The sequence below is a fragment of the Columba livia genome, chromosome 1 (genome assembly GCF_036013475.1).
Source record: "Columba livia isolate bColLiv1 breed racing homer chromosome 1, bColLiv1.pat.W.v2, whole genome shotgun sequence".
NCBI classification, from domain to species: Eukaryota; Metazoa; Chordata; class Aves; order Columbiformes; family Columbidae; genus Columba; species Columba livia.
Window position 1 is genome coordinate 89,604,293 of NC_088602.1, and position 20,832 is coordinate 89,625,124.

General features: G+C 34.3%; 1 long non-coding RNA gene across 1 annotated transcript in view; it reads right to left on the reverse strand.

The window, feature by feature from the left end:
- LOC110365503 (uncharacterized) overlaps positions 1-20,832 on the reverse strand; it is a 117,184-nt gene that overhangs the window by 20,511 nt on the left and 75,841 nt on the right. The window contains exons 4-5 of the long non-coding RNA XR_010473228.1: positions 16,513-16,563; positions 14,601-14,647 (exon numbers count right to left, since the gene is read on the reverse strand). This is a non-coding gene — a long non-coding RNA (uncharacterized LOC110365503). The remainder of the gene's footprint in view (positions 1-14,600; positions 14,648-16,512; positions 16,564-20,832) is intronic.

Genomic DNA, 20,832 nt, shown 5'->3' on the forward strand with positions numbered 1-20,832 from the left:
TTTTGTTGATCATGTAATATTGTATTCTATAACTCTGCTTTTTAAACATGTAACAATGATTTATGAAACATAAAAATGAACAGTTTCAGATACACATACACTTTTTGAGTATCAACTGACTCAAAGTATCTCAATGAAATACTCTTATTGCTCAGAAATGATTAAAAGTGCCTGGTTTGTTTTTTGGACACTGTAATACTGTTATGTGTCAATAGGGGATCTGCAAAATTCTTTGCAAGTGATTTGAAAGCAGAAAAAAAAAATCTTGATTCTTCTTTGCTTTATACTGACTGTAGATGCATTTTGTGGAGTTAGTAGCTATGCTGGTGTAAAAATGAGGAAGATTTACAGAATTTGTTAAATGTATTTTCTAGTAGTATGCCACAAAGTGAACACAACTTCATTTTTACCCACTTTATTTTTTAATTTATTTCTGGCGCTTTAGAGGTAGTTTTTAAAAACAAAGCCTTTACAAATTTCTGTCTCCCTGTTTCTGTCTCCCTGTTTATGCTCCCGCACAAATCTCCTCCTTTACTTTTGTCCCCCACAGTGTTTCTGTGTATCATTTTCTCTATATGGATCTTTACTCTTTTTAAATGTCATGTTGTAGTCCCTTTCTCTTCCTCTTGCTTTTCTGTCTTTTCTATCAGACAAAATACCATCCTGCAAATCTTTATACTGCATTAAAATTGATTTGAGTGAGCTTTAATGAAGAAAAAGCAGAATGTTGAACTCTTTTTGGAGCAAGTTCTGTTAGCACAACACAGTTGTCGTGTAGTACAGCATGATACTATGCAGAATAAAAAAGAAAGACTAATGTGTGAATATTTTTAAGCTCTATGTTTTTAAGGCTAGAGTTTTGTGGAATTTATCAGGCATTGGCTTATATTTGTTACATCTGATAGTACTTCAACTGCCTAGAGTTGGTTTAAATTAAATATTTGGAATTGTATTTGTATTTCTTAATATTAGGAAATATGCTAAAGCCTTTTAATGTCCATATAAAACTCTGTAATTTATTGCTTTATTTTCAACATGTTTGATACCAAACAAGTAATACAAAAATTCTAAATCCAAAGAGTATACTCTTTGATGTTGTCCAAAGGAGAAAAATTTGGCCTAATGTTCTTATTTTCATCCACTATTTAGAAATTCTACTTAAAAGACTGTGTTAGCAAATTTCTCTTGTGCCTGCAACTCTACTAAATGCCTAATCTAATGAAATCAAGAAAATGAAAGTTCCAGTCTCAGAAAGTGTGTTAACTCACCAATGACCTTTAGCACATGGTAGTCTTTCTGAAGTCAACCTAAAGCTTGGTTCACACTTAGTAACACAGCTGGATTAGATGCCAAGAGACTATTAAGAAAGAAATTGTGGTGGAAGACATTTCAAAAGTTGAATCCCAGAATAAAAGTCATGTAAGTGTTCACCTGCGCAGTACACACAACTAAAGACCAGGAAATGGCATCCACAGGTGGTATGTTCAAAAGTGCCCCAAAGAGAGAGACATTTATTCCCTAGGGGTATTAAATAAGAGCTGGCGCTTCTTTCAGAAGTACTTTTGAACATTCCAGCCAAACAGATGCCACATAAAAGTTTCTTAAGAAAACAGTTAGATAAGATCTATTATGATGTTAAATATGAACACAAAAATAGGTGCCTAAGGCTATGGGAGACAGATAATAACAAAAGACAGTGCAAGAATGGATGAATATATTTTTTTTTACTTAAAAAAAAATTAAAAGCTCAGTACTTTTTATAATAAAACTAAAATGGATAAAAAATAAACCAACAGCCCGTTGGCAGAATTATTTGTGTCTCTGAGTCACTGAAGGTGTGGTGGAGAGTCAGAATTTTTATTGATACAAAGTGATTCAACATTTTGCTAACAAAAATAAAAACAGTTTCCCTATAGGATAACAACTAAAATGTACCAGATTGTCTCAAAGGGCAGTGAATTTGTCAAGAAACCTAGATTTTTGACTTATCTTTCATGCTTTTCTTTCACGTTGTTGATGATGTTAGTGAATATTTGTCATTTATGGTATGGAAAATAAACTTGTTGTGTTAATGGCTTGATATTCAAAATCAAGCTTTCATTGTGGAAAGATTATTAAACCACAAATTTTATTAGAAGTTCTATGAACATTTCTAATCCTCTCCTGTGTATTGAAATCAGATTAGTTTTTCCTTATTGGGTTCTACTGACTCCAACTCAGATTGTTCCACTCAATAACACTACCCAAACTTTTTATTCTACTGCTGTTTACAGTCTAGAAGAGACAAAATGGTAAATAAAAATATTATAACAATGCCTGGAATTCCTGAAAAATTATATATTTATAAATGGAAATAAGGAGACCATCCCCATCCCAGGTGGCTTATGATGAATATTGTTTCAAGAAGAGGGCTTTAGGATAGGTTTTTGGCCTTGTTCAAGTTTATAAACTTATTTCCTCCTCCTAAGACTATACATTCTTTATGTTGTGTTCTTTATTTACTTTGTGCTTGACCATACAAAGAGAGATCACATAAATCTAAGCCTCTGCATTGCTTGGCTGAAATCAGCAGAACTACTTCCAGTTGCACAAAATCAAGCACATGAATTTTTGTAGGATTGGAGTCTCACTTGAAGAGACCTGTTCTCTGCACAAGTAATTTTATCTTCATATGTGTTGTTTAAAGTATGCATGAAATTGAAAACAACATTGTAGGCAAACCCTATTCCCAAAGCTATGCAAGCACCTTGCTCTCATTCGGTAGATCTCAGGGGTCCATTCAATCAATTAGATTTTAATGACCCTGCTTGTCAGTCATCTAAGCTTCACTTTGAAGGTTAGAGGACATGTGATGAAATTCTACACTAGATCAGAGAAGAATAATTAATAAACGTTATACTCATGCTAAGAATGACAAAGGCATACATTTGGTATTTCAGTATCAAGTTTTAATTACTTGATTTCAGGACTATGCTAGCAGTATATGCTAGCCAATTTTAAAAATGATATTAAGTACAGAAAACCAAATAAACATAATATGTAGTTTCTATTAAAAAAGGCTATGTATAAATTTTGTAAATACATACACACATTCATATTCAACAGCTGCAAAACAAATTTAATGAATGTGCCTTACCCTGAATTTCCATTTTGCACCTATTTCTTCCACATTTTTCCTTTCTTTTTACGAAATGTACCTGTTGTTGTGACTGTGTTTAACTGTATCTTCAAGGCACTTGAAATGTTTTGACTTTAACCGAGATATGTAACAACGTTATATTAGTATTCCAATAAACACATAGCAATACGTTCCTTGATAGAGAGTAATATATATATATCAAGATGTTCTGTGTGTACATATACATACATATAGACACACATTTATATGAAAACATAAACTTTCCTTGATAGATGATTGTATATACATATGATTATGCAAACCACAGAAGATGTTTTCATTTATCTTACTTTCAGGAGATTGTTTAAGTGTATAATTTTAATAATAATAATAATAAAAACCACAAATTAATTAAACCCTCCCTTGATTTTTCTTTCTAACTTTTGTTCAGCTTAAATACAGGATTGTTTAAGTTGAAGTCCTCTGTCAGGCTGGTCATGAGGGCTGTCTTCAGTAAGAAAACACCTGTGTAAATGGAGGCTCCAGACCCACATTCCATGAAGTACTTCCATGTTGCATCTGCCTGAAGCAGTCTCCAGAGCACAAGAAAACCCACCGGCCCACATACCATTTCCAAGCAGGTTTTCTAGCAGTTGCCCCACACTGCACTTGTTTGTTTTACACAGCACTCTAACACACGACAAGGACAAACATGTAGAGCTGTTGTTATCAACATTGCTTTTGCTAGAGAGTTAGTGTGTAATAGCTGCAAGGTTTGGGAAAGATGAGATACTGAACCAGAAACCCCGGTGAGAGCTACTCATGGGGGGAGGCACAACAGCAACAGACAAACTGCTCTGGACACTTTTCCAGTCTTGTTTCAAGAGCTGGAAACAACTCCAAAGGATTTATTCCTCTTTATGTATTAAATGTGAAGGGTAAATTGTCTTCACAGATTAGACAGGCCTGTTGAACCAATTCACAACTGAAATTGAACCCCAAGTTTGACTTTCAGAAGTGTCTTCTTAGGGATGTCTGTTAGGATTACTTACTAAAATCTTCCCAACACTGTTTCTCAGGGAAAGATCAAATGGCAGTAGCAGTACTCATAAGTACTAATTAACTTCTAGATCTTCCATTGCCACAACAAAGCCAATGGAATAGAAATGTAATGTGAAGTCAAATTAATCTGTTCTCCAATGACTTAAAAAATTTGGCTAACACAATCCTAGATGGGTATTTAGCAATTTATACATATATAAGTAGTGTTATGTTATATATACACATATATATGTGTATTATGTTATATATAATGTACTCCAGTAGCTTAGTCTAGCTGTATAAACACAGGTTACTGAATTGCAGTTTAATCTCTCTAAGAAGGCAGAACACATTTGCTTGCTGTACTTTGGTGTTAGAAATAACATAAGCTTAAATTGATGCAGCAAAGTGGCTTTCAATATTTTCATATTTATTATTTTTGCTTCTTTTTGTGTCTCATTTGCATCTGAAAATGAGCCCACTGTTGGAATACATTTTACACTACACGCCAATATCCCTACAGGACCTATTCTAAATAAGTCTGTGGGAAATCCAGACAACTAACCTTGACAGAGCTACAGAAAACTGACCTCCTTTTAAAAGCAAACAACCACTTTTGCCAAAATGTGTTGCATCAAAATTGGGTGTCTACTATATTCTAAACATGTACTTACCTTGGCTGTAGCATATGTAACCTTCCTTATACTTAGCATAGTAAATAGTTACAGAAGCTATTTTGCTGCTGTGAATAACACTGTAAATGTCTTCTATAGTCTGACTGTAAATGTCTGAAATTTCATATAAGGAATTATGTGATGATCCTTTTGGAAGAAGGACAGATGAATGACTCAACTTGAAACTTAAGTTGATTGCTTTCTGCAATTATTCAGGAAGAGCTAACTAGAAAAAAACAGTTTCCACAAAAATCAGGTAAATTAAACATCAGCTCTGACTGCTTCTGTACTTCAGATGTTTGATAATGCCAATAATTACAGAAACTAGTTTTATGATGATACATATAGAAAACAGTGATCCTAATTTCTGTTTTCTCTGGGCAATCTAGATAGAAATTGTTGCTCAATATGAACATTCCTTTAAATAAATTCAAACCTATGGCAAACAGAACATATTTTTCAATTATCAAATACTCTTAGACAATAGTTTCACAGGTCATTATTTTTCTTTACGCAGTTGAATGGGAAAGAAATTGTAAAGTGCAAAGTGTAAATTCAAATATTTTCTATAGTTATGGAAATAAATGTAAAAAAAAAAAAGAATATAAACTAAATAAATAAAATCCATATTGCAACTTGTCAAATCACTGCATTCTCAGAAGAATTTTAAAAAACAGAGAACAGCTGTTGTGTTTGAAGTGTTGTGGGAAAAGAGCACTTTGCATATTTTCAATAACTTGTTTCTTTCTGAAGCCCTTTTCATGATTTATGTTAAAGATAGACTGAAGTTAGGTGGGTTCAAGTTGGTCTATGAAAACCTGCCAAGCAAGGCATAGAGAATTCCATAATTCCTTCATGTGATGACTTTTTTCCCCTCAAAAGCACTGAAAAATAATACAACAAGGCTACAAGCACAGTTAAACCCACCTACTTACATGAATACATGCAAGTCTCTTCTTTTTTGCTCTTCTCAAATGTCTTCCAGTGCTCCAAGGCTGTTACTTTGTCTATCAAATCTCAAGTTGTAAGAGAATACATCCCAAATCCATTACCAGGCAAAGACATTATCAACATTGCTCATGCTAAACCTTTCTTGCACCAGAGAAATTTTTTTCTGTTACAAACTCCCAGGTTAATAGAAAACTGTCCTAGGATAAAATGTCCCTGCTCATTGCAGGCTGGTTTGACTAGATGACCCTTGAAAGTCCCTTCCAATCCAAACTATTCTATGATTCTATGATTTTATGTTTAAATGATTTTATGATAGCTTGCTTTATCACATTTAATAAAGGCTTCTCATGGAAGAACAACTGGAGGTGGATACTTCACTAAAGCTGTTCTGCCAAAATGAAGTCTACCACATTATCTTAGCCATGTGAGCACAAGGTCTCTTTCCATGGAAAAAAACACACACTCATTTCTGCAGACAAAAACCTGCTTCCTGACAGCCAAATCCACACCATTGTAGACATCACTGTTCATTTGCACAACGTGCTCTTTTACACCTACTGGCAATTACACCGTGCATCAGCAGGACCCCAGGAGGAGGTGACATATACAGAGAAACTGCTGCGTTTGGAAACCTTCAAATTGAACTTAACCTTCTCAGTTCCCTCCTATTGTCATTACACTTCAGGGCTTCAGCAAGATACAAATGTTGAAAGCTCTTTAGAAGCAGACAGAGGATCCTTTGGGGCCCTAGCCTGATTGGAGTACTTGTGCAACCCTCTAATCTGCCCTGTCTCTTGGTTACCCTAATTGTCACAAACCTAACCATGAAACCAACTTGCTCATATGGGATGTTGCTTCCTCAGCAGTTTTGAGTGTTCCCTTAGTGGGAGGCCACTTGTCAATCAAAATTAAATTCCAAGCCATATTCTGCGAGTGACTCAGAACTAACCACCAGAGACTCAACTAAGGTTAAACAAGATATATGCTTTACAGCTTAAATGAAAGTGTCTCTTCATGCCAAATAACTTTCCCTAATGTTTATACAGCCCATATCTCCATCCTCAGTTGTTTATTTAGAGATACCAGAAGTGTCATAGGCAATTATGTTTACACATCATCTAACAATGTTAGATAAATAAAAAATAATTCTGTCTATAGTTATTTTCTCTATATTTTAAGTATTTCTTAAATGCTTTTAAAGAATTTTTGCTTAACCAGGATCCAAGAAAAAGATGAGATCAATTCCAATTCGAACAAGGAAGTTCTGCAGTTTATATATGACAGAAGCAAGGACTAACTGACTTTTGGGCAATGTAATCAATATTGTGTCCTGAAAATAACTGTTTATCAACCTACAATAAAGTCCAACTGAGGGACCTTATTCCCACGATCACATAACATTTCTGTAAAGAACATGTTGCTAGGCTTTTATCTGTGAGAATTTCTGATGCAGCAATGGGGTACCGAGGCAACAATTTCTAAATGCTGTACTAAAATCATGCTGAGCAGATATTGCAAAACACTATTTATTAACAGTTATTTGTTCTTTATGTCTGCTTTGATTTTGTTCTTCAATTTCCTAACAGTAAATTTTATTGACAGAAAAACCTCAAGAAGATAACTTTGATACTGAAGGATATTTACTGATTTAGAATGTATGTTTTTATGGTGACTGCTGTCATGAACCCAATGAGAGTTTTTTATTACTGAAACCAGAGAAAATAAATAAACCTGGATGAATAGTGCCGTTACCTTATAAACTTTTTGGAGATTAGATTAAAATCCTGATGAGCAACTTGTATACTGAATTTTCTTAACATTGAGCAATCTGTATCAAGGGTAACGTATTGCACATTTGATTTCAAAGAAAGCTGGGAAATAAATTCAAAGTTTGAAATTGCAAAGGGCCTTATACACTATGAATCATCATTCTGAAATGGGATAAACTATGACACCAAGGAATTATTTTCTTTACTGAAGGGAAAATCTCTAAAAAAAAAAAAAAAAAAAAAAAAAGTAGGAAACCTCTATTGATTCAACTTAAGGCATTTAAATATAAAGGGAAAAAAATAAAGGCAACAAAATAAATAAAAGACTTACATATCCTTCAGACTAAATCATTTAGCCTGATCACACAAGGGGAATGATTATGAGAAGGAAAGAAACATTATATATCGTGCAGTTTACTGGTTAACACATTCTTCAGTAGGTGATTGCAAATCCATTTGGCACTTTTCTCATTGACCTTAGAATGCCTTGAGTAATTTCTGTTTTACCAGGTTCATGAAACCTTATCAGAATGGTTTTTGCTAGAGACTGACAGTCATGGTGCCTTCTATCAAGATCTACATAGGCAAGTAAGACAAAACAAACTGGTGAGTTACCAGAAGTGTGTACCACAGAATAGATCCCTTCCCCTCTTACCTTGTTTCACAAGTCCAAATAAATAAAGGAGAGAATATGAGACATTAAGATAAAATATGGGAACTGCCAACCAGATTTTTTTTTTCTTTTTCTTCCCAAAGTAGAAATAAACATTCTTAATTAATACATATCTGTTCTAGATTTAAACTTTTTAACATAATAAGTTTGTAGATTTTTGGAACCATTCAAAAATAATTTAGGTGACATGATCTCTGCTATTTTGATGAAAGAGATTTTCTTTCAGAAACCCCCTTTTTTTTTTTTTTTTTTTTAATTTATGGGAATTATTGTTAAACCATAAATGATCAGAGAATTGTTTTCCCTTAAATCCTCATATTGTAGAAAAATAAGCAAGCAATGGCTTTTAGTCTAGCATGAAAGCCTCCAGATGTTGTTAGGTAAATCTTTCTCCCCATGTACAAACATCAATGAGAAGGCGTCACGTTTGTTAGTGGCAACACTTCCAGACTTACAGTCCTCCACTCTCCCCCTCTCCTCACTCTTCTTCCTCTTGTCCATTTACTCTGTTCCTGTTAATGCTTCAGTGTTGGTAATCACCCAAATAAAAAACCTGAAAAGTTACTCCTACTACATGATTTGTCTCTTTGTGTGTTGGATGTCCAAAGAAAGTTCAAATCGCTAAATATTTTATGCAACTCGTTCACTGTTGGAAAACTGTCAATAAAGTCCAGTAGAATCCAAAGCATGTCAGGTGCTTGAATTTCCAGCTAAGACCAGTTTCTGAGATCCTACACCGTCTTTAAAATCTGTTATGCTATGTTCTGTTTGATCTTTTTAAACTGAGACACAAAGAACACTGGATTTTCCAAACCTATTAGCAGCTTAACAGATAATTAATTTACTGTAATTCCAAAAAGCGCTCATTGCATTTCCGCACTATTTGTTGCCTTGTCTTGTAATCCATAGAAAAACCTGCAGCCTAAAGGAAGTTAGAACAGGCAATGACCATAGAACTACTAATGAATGTTTTCTTTGGGGTATTTTATCTTTAAGGCTTTATTCAGTGTTTGCTCATTAACATTTCTCTGCTTTGACGTACATCTTAAAAAGAATAGCTCTCTCTTATATATACACTTGATAAAGCAGAGACTTAGTTAAATATTTTCTTAGTATGGAACTTTGTTTGAATGAGTAACTATTTGTTTTGAAAGTTATTTGAAACAGGAGGTCACTGAGCATGGAAACACTACAGCAAATTAGTTAATGATTCTGGCTACTTGCCATTAAATACTACAGTAAAAAGAACAGGAAGAGGGCTGGATACTGTACAATTTGTACTTCTTACAATATTGTTTCTGAACAACGCTAAAAGAGGCCTTTAGATAAATTTCAGGAATGGTATTTAAAAAAACAGTCAGCCTTCATACATAGAGCTCAGAATTTCCAATTTTCACAACTGAAATCAGTTGGTTAGATTTTTCCAATTTCAGATACTTTCCTAGCAAAATATTATTTTAAACAATTAATTACTTCTCCTCTTTTACATTTGTTTTTGTTTTCTGTTCCTAAAAATCATACCTTAAGAGAGAAAGATATCTGTGGAACCTATTTCTAGGAACATGCTGTATTACTACTTGGATCTGATATTTTCTTCTTAGAAGAAAAAAATGGCTAAGTGAAAGAGTACCTTTAGCTCTCTACAGTAGTATTAAGACTAACGATTTCTCACTTATTACAAAAGCAAGACTCCAAATGCTACCTATAAACTGTCATACCCTCTTGAGCTCTTCTTCCTTGTCTCCTGGGCATTGACTTATAATTCTGGTAAACCTCTCACTCATTACGTTTTCTAACCAACTTATGCTTTCACCCATGATGTCTTTCATGGTAAGCAGGTGTTTCCAATTGAAGTAATCAATGATAGTTCGTTATTTTGACATTTCTAGGTTGTTGATGTTTTTCTTTTGTTCTGTATCCAGTAAAATTTGTATAATCAAGGTTATGTTTATCATATGAAAGAGTGAGCTAAGAGATCTTTAGATTTTCCATCAGATATTACTTCTCATCCTCTGATGGAGTAAGAATGAGAACAGTCCTGATGACACAGAGGAACAGCAAAATAAGACACATAAAGCCTCTCTCTATGCCTATGTGGCTATGTCAAGGAAATACAGTCAATGCATCTCTATGAGCAGCCTGTTGGATTTCACAGCTGTTGATGAGATGCTCTGTGGGGTCTGTTCACAGCTGGGGCTCCAAGCAGGGAAAAGCTCCTGACTTTTGAGCCCAGTGCTTTCCAGCATATAACTGTAAATCTAGAAAAATATGGAAACGTTATGCTTGAATATTGCATATGAGTAGTAGAAAATTTATCTTAAATTCTACAGAACAAATAATCTGCGGGCAATGAAATGGAAGTTATGAGTTTCTTTTGCAGAAATTACTTGAACTTTCCCTTGTTACTCATCTGAAAGAAGGAATGCATTGGTCCTAAGTGAATCAAAAGTTTAATTTTATGTTTAAATACCTTCTAACATGAAAAACAACAATAAATTACAGATTTGTTTTTTAGAACAACATTTTATTCCATGTGTCTAAGAAGAATGTTTTCCTAAACTGCAATTGTTAAAGAAGACTTTAAAGATTTTTTAATTCTTTTGAGGAGTTTCTCCATTTGTAGAAATATTACATGAATCTAATACTTTAACAATCTCTCTCTTATATGGACATGGCCATATTCCTGCCTATTTTCGACACTTGTTGGAAAGGTTTGGAATATTCCCTTTCATGGTGACTCTACTTTTGTTTGGGTTATGAACTTCTGCAACATGTAACTCAAAAGAGATTCAGTTTCCAAGAGTAAATAGAGATTGATGAATTGTAGTGATAATTTCTTTATGAAGCAAAGTGCATTCCAAACATTTTTCCCATGACAAAAATGTTCTATTTGCATAAATAGGCTATGTATACACAGTATATATATATACAGAAATATATACAAAATAATCTTGCATAGATCTTTGACAACGTAAATTTCTCCCACGACCTGATTTCTCTGTGTTTAAAAATCCTATTACAGCAGGAAACTTCAATGCTAATAAGAGTTACGGTTAACAACATACATATAAATGGGGACATTGCAGGCATCAAGATCTTATTTCTGTTTAGAAGATATACATAATTATAAAATGGGAAACAGTCAGTCATCAAAACCAATGAACTCTTTCCTGTACTGTTGCAATAAACAAAATGCATTGTGTTCTGCTGTTGCTAAATAGCTATTTTGGAAGTAAGAGACATGAATAAATATGATTTTTTTTTGTTTGTTTGTTTAATCTTTTTTATGAGTGTTGTTCTTTATTGTTTTATGTTCTACTTCTATTGAAATATAACATCATGATTTTATTAAATTTAGAAGAATATGTGACAGTTGAAAGAATGCCTTCACATTGTAAAAATGGTATTCAGTCTTTGACACCTTCCAACTTCCTTATCCAGCTAGACAAGCTTTCTGAAACATTTATTCCTGATTATGTCGAGAATGAAGATAGGCCAGCACAGGAGGTGTAAGGTATGCTGTGTCTTTGACTTGAACTCTGTAACCTTTTAACGTTGAATAAACGATCTGCTGTGTTAAACAGGTAACTCCTATTTTTACAGGGACTGATGCCTGCTTGAGACTTTGAATAAAATGAGGTAATCTGTTTTGTGTTCAACTACAGAATGAGGATTTATTGTCCCAATTTATTTTATAAAAGCATGGTTATTAATCCTTGTATTTTCATGATCTTCAAACATTTATTTAGTTATAGGTACTGTACCTGAATTAGTACTGATGAGTTTTTTATTATTAATAAAAAATCACAGTTACAGTGTGGTCAAAAACTAAAACTAGAATTGTTATGCCCTCCTTGTTAGAAAACAATAAATTAGTATAATATAACTTAGTATAGAATAACATTAAGGGGTAAAAAAGTAATTCAAAATTATGTTGCAGCAATTAAAATAATTATTTCAGCCAATATTTGCCTTTGAAGAATAAGAGATTAGTAATTTGAATATACTTTTCACATAAATAACCTCACACTTCCTTATTTTTTTAAAAAATGTGCAAACTTCCAAAGGATATGTGGATTTATTTCCTGTAATTTTAGTAAGATCATTCTTTCTTTTAGTAAACTAAAATTTATGGGTCTGAACTGCGCCCACAGAAGACAGTATCATGACCACCATCCGCTCCTCCGCAATCTAGAATTATAAAAAAGTTTCCTCCTTTTTCTTTGTCATAACGTCTACATACCAGGGTAGATTTCTATCTTATACTTAATTTACGTGCTTTGACAAAAGACAGAATGTGAGTATAAGTATCATAAACATGCTGGTTCTGGTCGTCTGGTTAAAGGTAAGTTTTTCCACACACCTAGAGGAAAAATACAATTTCCAGGACAAACAAGGACTATAGAATGTCTCCAATAAGAATTTTAAGCCTATTTTTTGTTTACATAAATATTTTTCATAATAAATTGATTAATTTATTAAGTATAATTTGACTTATGGTCCTCAACACACAGAAATGATAATATTTTTCCTTTAAAAAATTATAAAAATACTCTCTCTATACTTTCCATGTAGTAACAATCACCGGATTTTATATTCTTTGTGCATTTTTAATGTTTAAATATGATTAAAGACTCCTTTGATAAAAAATATTCTCTCCACTTCCTTGAATTGCCACATTATTTATGTTGATGCTGCTACTATCTTTTTTCCCCCAGTATGGCAAAAGTCACAGGCCCCTTAAATTTGTCTGCTCCCTCATAAAAGGTCACAGGTTGTTAGGAACTTCATGTTGTAAGAAGGTAAACTTTTATGGGAGGTGGAATTCTTTGCTGTCAGTCACTCCCTAGCATGGTACTTGCAAGTACTTTGGACACTGAGATAGAAAACTCAGAATTGAGGTTTATGTATCTGGGGAGGAAAAAAATTAAACCTCAAAACAAAACAAAACAAAACAAAACACAAACCAGAGCTAGTGCCAGAAACCATACACCAAGGAACGCCAACTCTCTCCCTCTTTAACTACTAGGTAGAAGGCATGAAAGACTACTTCCAGATCCCACTGAAGTTCATGAAGATGTTTGTAATCAACATCAGTAGGCAGGATCAGACCATTACTTTTCTAGCTCTGGGTAACCACAAAATATTAGAAACTAAAATGATGGCAGACTTATTTAAGGAAAAATGGGTTGAGGCATTTCTTCATAAGATTCTCATGTTACATTATCACCTTCCCTCTTTTTGATGCCCTTGTTGCTGGTTTTCTCATGTCAAAACTCATGTATTTCCAACCATAAAAACAACTACAGCAGTATTTCTTCAAATGCCATATCATGATACAAAGGTGTTGCAGTAAATATTGAGCTTCTCCAATGAGTTGTTGCTGGTGGTCATGCTGGGCATGAGACAGTGCTGCAAGAAAGTCCAGGCTGAAGCATGTAGGGTAGGAAAAAAAAATGGGCAAAACCAAGAGAGTTTTCCCCCCACTCCTGCCCTTGAGCTTGCCACAGTCACCTCCTTCCAGCTATTTCCTGCTCTGCCCCAGCCACCTCACAGAAATTCAATTTCCAGTCCCTCAGTATGTTGGAATAACCTCTCAGACTTCTATTAGTGCAAAAATATACATATATAAAACACTGGAAAAAATGTGTGTTGCAGAGAAGAGGATGAGAAATGGAGTGGAGTGACATGTGGAAAAGCATATGGAGAACCGGGGACATATGGACACCAGGATATGTTTTACTGGAAATATCAGACATCCTTGTTTGCTATGACTAACTGGCAACACGGGTATTTCAAGGAACTGTATCGTGTCACACAGCATTTTTCCTGTACTGTACCTTTAATATGGCGGATTGTATACACATTTCAATTTTTTGTTTTTATACTTTTGGCTAATGATGTACTAGTAAAGTCATAGGAACATATGAAGAAGTTGAGAAAAGGCAGGGAATAAAATATTTTGCCACAGGAATTCTGTATATGAGTATTACTTATTTTCCTTTTCATAAATGTGCAGTCAGCTCTAGTGGCTCAGTTTATGTTTTGGCTTCAAATGCCAAGTTTTGCTTGGCTCTGCAACCAAAGATTTTGGTTTACCAGAGGTTAATGGTAGCTTGCCCATTGAAGTTACCCCTATAAAGATATTTGAATGAAATTTTAGAATGTTTTACATAGTTTTGTGATATTTCTTTTGGTTGCAAAATGGAGAGCATGAATATTAATGCTCCATTAAAAATAAACCTAGAATGCTGACTGTATATAACATCGAAAACAAGAATGTAAAATACCTGGCATGATCCAGGTGTTCACATAGCTTTCACACTTTTCTTGCATCTCTTCTATGGATGAGACACCTGTGGAGGTCTGCTTACCCAGAAAAGAGTGAGGTTTCCTGAACTTGGAGATTTTAGAAGGTGACCTAAAAAAGGAATTTTGTAAAAAGAACTTATCACTCAAGAGCAAGCCCTAAGTATCAGTCTGGATTACTACTGTCTAGATTCTCATACTTGTGCATGACCTGTAACTGCACTACAATATAAGAAATAAAAACGAACCACTCAAACATTCTGTGTAGACTCAACAAAGGATAGAAGGAAACCTAGAATTGAACTCACAGGTTAGATATTCCTCAAAAATGTTGGTGAAAGAAATTTACAGAGATTTCTGTGCTGTTGAATTAGCAAGATGAGGAAATCTTTCAAGAATATACTAGTATTCTAAGACAAATAATTGACATATAATTACACTGATGGTAGCTGATTGTGCTGATTTGACTGAAAATGAGTTAATTTTCTTAATGCAATTAGAAAAACTTCTTTTTAAAAGCTAGCATGGTCATTATTTGGACTTAGTTTGAGAACAAGGAGATAACACCTCAGGACAGAGGGTTTTAATCGCTCTTGTCTGAGAGCCAAGGATGTTCTGAGCACTCTGCCCACAGACATGAGGCATCAAGGAAGCGGGACATAGATGAGGAAGATCTTGACTGACATCCAGACTGAACGATAAGAGTATTCCATTCCATTAATGCTGTGCTTCATATTTAAGGAGAGTGGGGACCTCCTGGTCTCTCTCTCACTTCTTTACTGTCTTTGCTCAAAAAAAGTGACAAAAAGTTGGAGAAGGGGGAGTTGTCTTTGGGACATTTAATTCACATTCTGCTGTTTTTCAGAAGTCTCTGGTTCTTTCTGCCTTTTTCAATTTTTTTCTTTCTAATGGGATTGGCTGTTTGGGATCCAGTGCTGCTTCCTGGGACTGGCTGCTTGTTGTGGATGGAGTTCATGAGGAACTGCATTGAGTATCTTTTATTTTATATCATATTTCTATTTTATATATACATTTACTAGTAGTGTATTAGCATTTTGTTATTTGATCAAACTGTGTTTGTCTCAATCCAAGTTTCTTGCTTCCCTTTCGATTCTCTCCCCTATTTGAGGTATGGGGAGGGAGGTGTGTGAATGGCTATTGTGGTTGTATTGACAGCTCAGGTTAAACCATGACACTGATCCAAACCACTTTCAATTACATTAATAAACAAAAACCTGATGTGATGCAATGGTTTTCTCGTACAATGGTGGATTCTCAGTTCTGATCATTTATGAAAGACAGTTTTCTATCCAATATTGTTGATTTTGTCTAATACTAATGCTTACATGGAGTTGTGTCTGTTTATATTAGCAAAGTATCATGTAAACAAAAATCAAAGCAAGGCATAAATATTTGCAGCTATTTTACAAAAAAGAAAACAAAATAACTTTTAAGAATTTGTTCTTGCCTGTGACTGTAAAGCACTGTGAGACAGTCCTGCAAACAATCAGAGACAGGAACAGAGAGAATGAAGAACTAAAAACATCTAGCTCTTGTTATACAGAAATTTGCAAATCAGTGCCTATAGCGGCCTAAAAGGCCATAACCTCTCTGTGTATCCTTTTCCTGCTGTCAACTTTCAGCTGACCCCATGTCGGTGCAAAATCAAAGCAAAGCAAAAAAATGCTTTTAGTCTTTCATGAATCACACTTTTTTGTTGTTGTTGTTTTTATCTCTTATCTGCAGTACATTCTGACCTTATTTTCTTCTAGTTCTCACCTAAAAGCATGCCTCTGTATCTCCATTCCCTACATGTGGTATGAGGCTTTCCTTCTGATATATTAGTGAAAATTTCAATTTAGTTACAAAGATAGAAATAGAATCACAAAACACTTATATAAAAATGGCTTCAGAACTACAAGGTATGGAGCATTATAAAAGTAGAGGGACAAAATTAAAAGCACTAGGAAAACTCACCTCTCAGTTGCAGTCATTTACAGATTACTGTTTTTCTTTGTCCGTGTTTCCCTGTAAATGGAAAGCAAAAAAAGCATAAATTAGCCAGCTCATTCTAGCTGGGGCTATCTGAACCCAAAGCAGTTCAAAACCAGTTTTGTTCGATCATTTCTTCAAATACTTTCCCATCACATAAGCCATAAGAAACGTGGGACAAGAAGAGTATCACATAGAAAAGAGGGAAGATGAACATATAGCAAAAACCCTAAAACATTTCCAAGGTGTGCAAATATACACTGAACAAGCTCTCCAACTGAGTGAAGTCTTCAGTATATGTGCACAAATCTGAAAAAGAAATATTTATGTTCAACTTAATCGTTCCTTTACTGCAGTCTTCAGTTATTTCCTTCTATTACCTATCTCATTCAGTTCTTGGATCTGTAGAAAGGAACTATGTAAAAGACTTGCAGTAACCAACTATTATAGAGGCACTGGTTCAGAGATAAGGACCAAAAAGACACCTCTGTCTGATGTGGGGCTCAGTGGCCCTTGTCCTTACAGTGCTTGCTTTTGTTTTATTACTTTGTGCTTGAATGTACCAACACTCCTACCTTACTGCTCTTCTCCCACACATACTAGCTAAGCAATGATCCTGGTAGTTTTCTATGTTGGAACAATTATGCTATGTTTCCTTGATTGTATTTATTAGCTACATAAAAGACACTTCTCACTTTGGGTTTAGAGCACCTGTATTGAATATGCTCAATGGTTTTGTTTTCCACATGTGGGAGTGACTTTTGTACACTTTTGGGAACAATTTACATACTGGTATCTCCATTGTGAAGTATGCAAATATTCACCAAGTTAAAGTGACATCAAACTACAGATAATTGTAGTAATTTCTTCCTCATTTGGATTGAATTATTTCAATAAAGTATCACCACCTTCTTCCTGTTTCATTCTCTACATCAATAATATATTTTTGCTGTTTTATAGCAAAACACTGATTTTAAATTTGAGTATAACTTACATATTAAAAAACTTACAGATAAAATCAATCAACTGTTATTTTGTTCATATTGAATTAAACATTTCAGCTGACGTAAAAAAATTTCCCCCTATTATCATGGTTACTAAACCAAAAAAAAAAAAATTATTTTGTGCAAACTTTGTTCTGGCCTAAAAATTACTGGTATTTGTATAATATTGTATTGTAATTTCCTGCAACATTTTTTGATTAAATTATCCTAAACCATTTCAAATTCTTTAAACAAAGCAAGGAAGAATCAGTGTTTGCTTCCCTAACATTTAACTCTGGTGTTGGTATCTGCTAAGTCTAACCAGTGTTGGAAATGAGAATGGGCAAAGCACCAACAATCTTATTTCAGTTAATTATAACAATCTGAAAACAATGTTCCAACAGTAAAGTAATTTTTAGAAGTTCCCTTCTAAGGCTATCTTGCATTTCTTCAATGTCCAGGTATACAGTTTTGAACAAAATGTTACATTCAGTGCCCTGAGATTTGCATGTTTCAAATGGAAAATTTGATAGGAGCGGGCCAACATTTTAATATACAATTTGAGTATATTTTTCCCCTAAGCTGTTATTAATAATTTATTTTTGTTAACCACTGTCATCTAGAGGGCCAGAATTGGCAAACTAAAAACGCATTGACACTTGTTTGACAATCAAAATAAGTGCTCTCCATATTTTAATACCATGCTGACACTTTGAAATCACTCTAGTAGAATGGACAAGTAGAAAAAACAAAATAGTCAGATTGAGGTGAAGCAACCATAAGATGCTTAAGTCTAGATCTGTAGGAAAGAAGGAAGGTAAAGAGTAGAGTTGGGACTCTACTTCAGGGCAGTGTACTGTGGCTTTTTCATGAAACAGTGAGACAGTCTCTTCTGAGAAGGAACCATGAAAGGGAAGGCTACCCACAAGAGATGAATGTTTTTTAAAGGAAATCTGTTGATAGCTTCAAAAGCTTATTTGATTGTGGAAGAAAAGAGGGAATTTTTGCAGAAGGCCTGCTTGGCAAAATGGGAAGCTTGTCAGCAACCTAAATCACAAAAAGTGTGTATACAATGTAGAGTCTGGAGCATATGACCTACATGGGGAAGGCACAGTAAACTAGTTTTATTTTGTTTGCTGAAGAGGAGGCTGAGATCAGAACAATCGTAACCCATCAAGGCTGTAAATCTTCATTCTTGAAAGATTTCAAGACTTGACAAAGAACAGCCTCTAGCCACAGCTAAGGTGGTATTTACCATCCCTCTCTCTCTACAAGAGAAGAGACCTGAGGATTTCCATCAGCATGATATTTAGAAAAGATTCAATACCACGCATTAGAAATGCTGCTATTTGTGTCAGCTGTCCAACTGGAGAGGTTTCACCATCGGAAGCTGAGATGAGCTTAACTAAGTGGTCCTCAGGGTACGTATGCATCTTCTGACCAGAATGTGTTTGTGATTATTGGCTTAATATAAAGCTATTTGTTAATAAATACTTAAAATAAATACTTGAAGTGATCTGGAGAAAATAATTTAGGTTTTCCTTACTCTTTGCCTTCTTGAACACTTTCACCTTTCCTGCCCCACTCCATATTAGATATTCAAGATTTAGTTTGGTCCTTTCTAGTGTTAATCTTGTAGTCTTATCAAATAAATATCAAATAAAGTATATATTTTTTTTTGGGGGGGGGGGGGGGGTATTAAACCTCCTTTAAAAATCAGTTATCAGCTCAAGAAGCTTACAGTATTAGAAGTAAAAGCTCAGTGAAAAGACGGTCATAGTTATCTGTGGATCACTGAAATTAGTATGCTAACAGTAACTCTCTAATTGTCTCTCCTTTAACAAAAAAACCAAAGTTCCATACTATTTCATGCTGTATTTAAAGTCAACATCTGACCATCATTTGATAAAGATCACTTAATTATAAAGGGCAAATGCTAAATAGTAATTTCTTTTCAGTGTTTATGATGCTGGACACATGCAAAGAAGAAACATAGAGACAAACTGTTCATTTATATATGTCCTGGGTCTGGCTGGAATGCTGTTAACATTCTTCAAAGCAGCCTGTATGGTGTTGTGTTGTGTTTGTGACCAAAGTGGTGTTGATAACACACCAGTGTTTTAAGTATTTGCTGAAACATGCTTGCATAGCTTCAAGATTTTCTGTTTCTTACTGCTTGCACTCTCAGTAAGTGGTTTGAGAGTGGACAAGAGGCTGGAAACAGGACACAATTGTTCAGACCATATGATGTTGTACTTATAAATAAAAGCTAGAGTTTTGGTCTTTCCAAAGCAGCCATTGCTTGGAGGCTGGATGAACATTATCCTGATTATGTTAAGTAATGAATTATTGAATAATTGCCCTGCATATTTTTTTTTTCTCTTTTCTTCTTCCTTCAGCTATTAAACTGCCTTTCAACCAAAAATGTTCCTTGTTTTTTCTCTTTCTGTTCTCTCCTTCATTCTCCTACATTCGGTTGGGGAGTGCGGGAAGTGACTAAGTGGATGGGTGGGTGGGTGTTTAGTTGCTGATCAGGGTCAACACAGCACAATATGAAACACATGTAAAAACTGTAGCCAGCGGAAAAGGTCTAAGCAGAAATTTTAGCTGCTGTACTAGAAGCAAAATAGCTGTGTAGTGCTGAGATAGATTCACTACCACATGTACAATACTGATTGTGGCTCTAAAGCTTGCATCCATGCAATATTTCCTGTTTTTCAGCTAGCTAGAAACTTCTTTAATTCTTATCCAAAGAGGAAAATCTGGAGTAATATTTCTTTACTGACCCTAGCCAAGTGAATAATCATTTTAACATCTGATTGTTATTGAAAGAAAACCATATGAATGTGTAAAGAAATGTATTGTACAAATCTTACTGTTGGACTATTGATCATTAAGGAGCAAATATTTATTTTCCAATAAAGTCTTGCAGACCAGAAAAGTTCTGATCTGCTTTTTTATTACTTTCTGGGATTGTAGATTATCCATCTAATTTCTTCATAACCTAAATAATCTGATGACACTTAGTATCAAATTGGAAATAGAAATTTTCTGTCTCTGAAACATAGGAAATTCCAAATTTTTATAATATTTTCTACATAATCTTTTAATAGTAACTTTTGGTCATCATTCTCCTTTTGGATCGGAAGTTTACAGTGAAGGTTTCTTTTCTCACAGACATAGTGACCATTATACCATCCACTGTACACACCTAAAATAATTTGGTCCAAAGAATTTATGAAATCTAACAAAGAGAAATCATATGCCATATCTAAGTTTGAAAATAGCCTGTTAAAAGACTCTTTATAAAGGAAGTTCCACC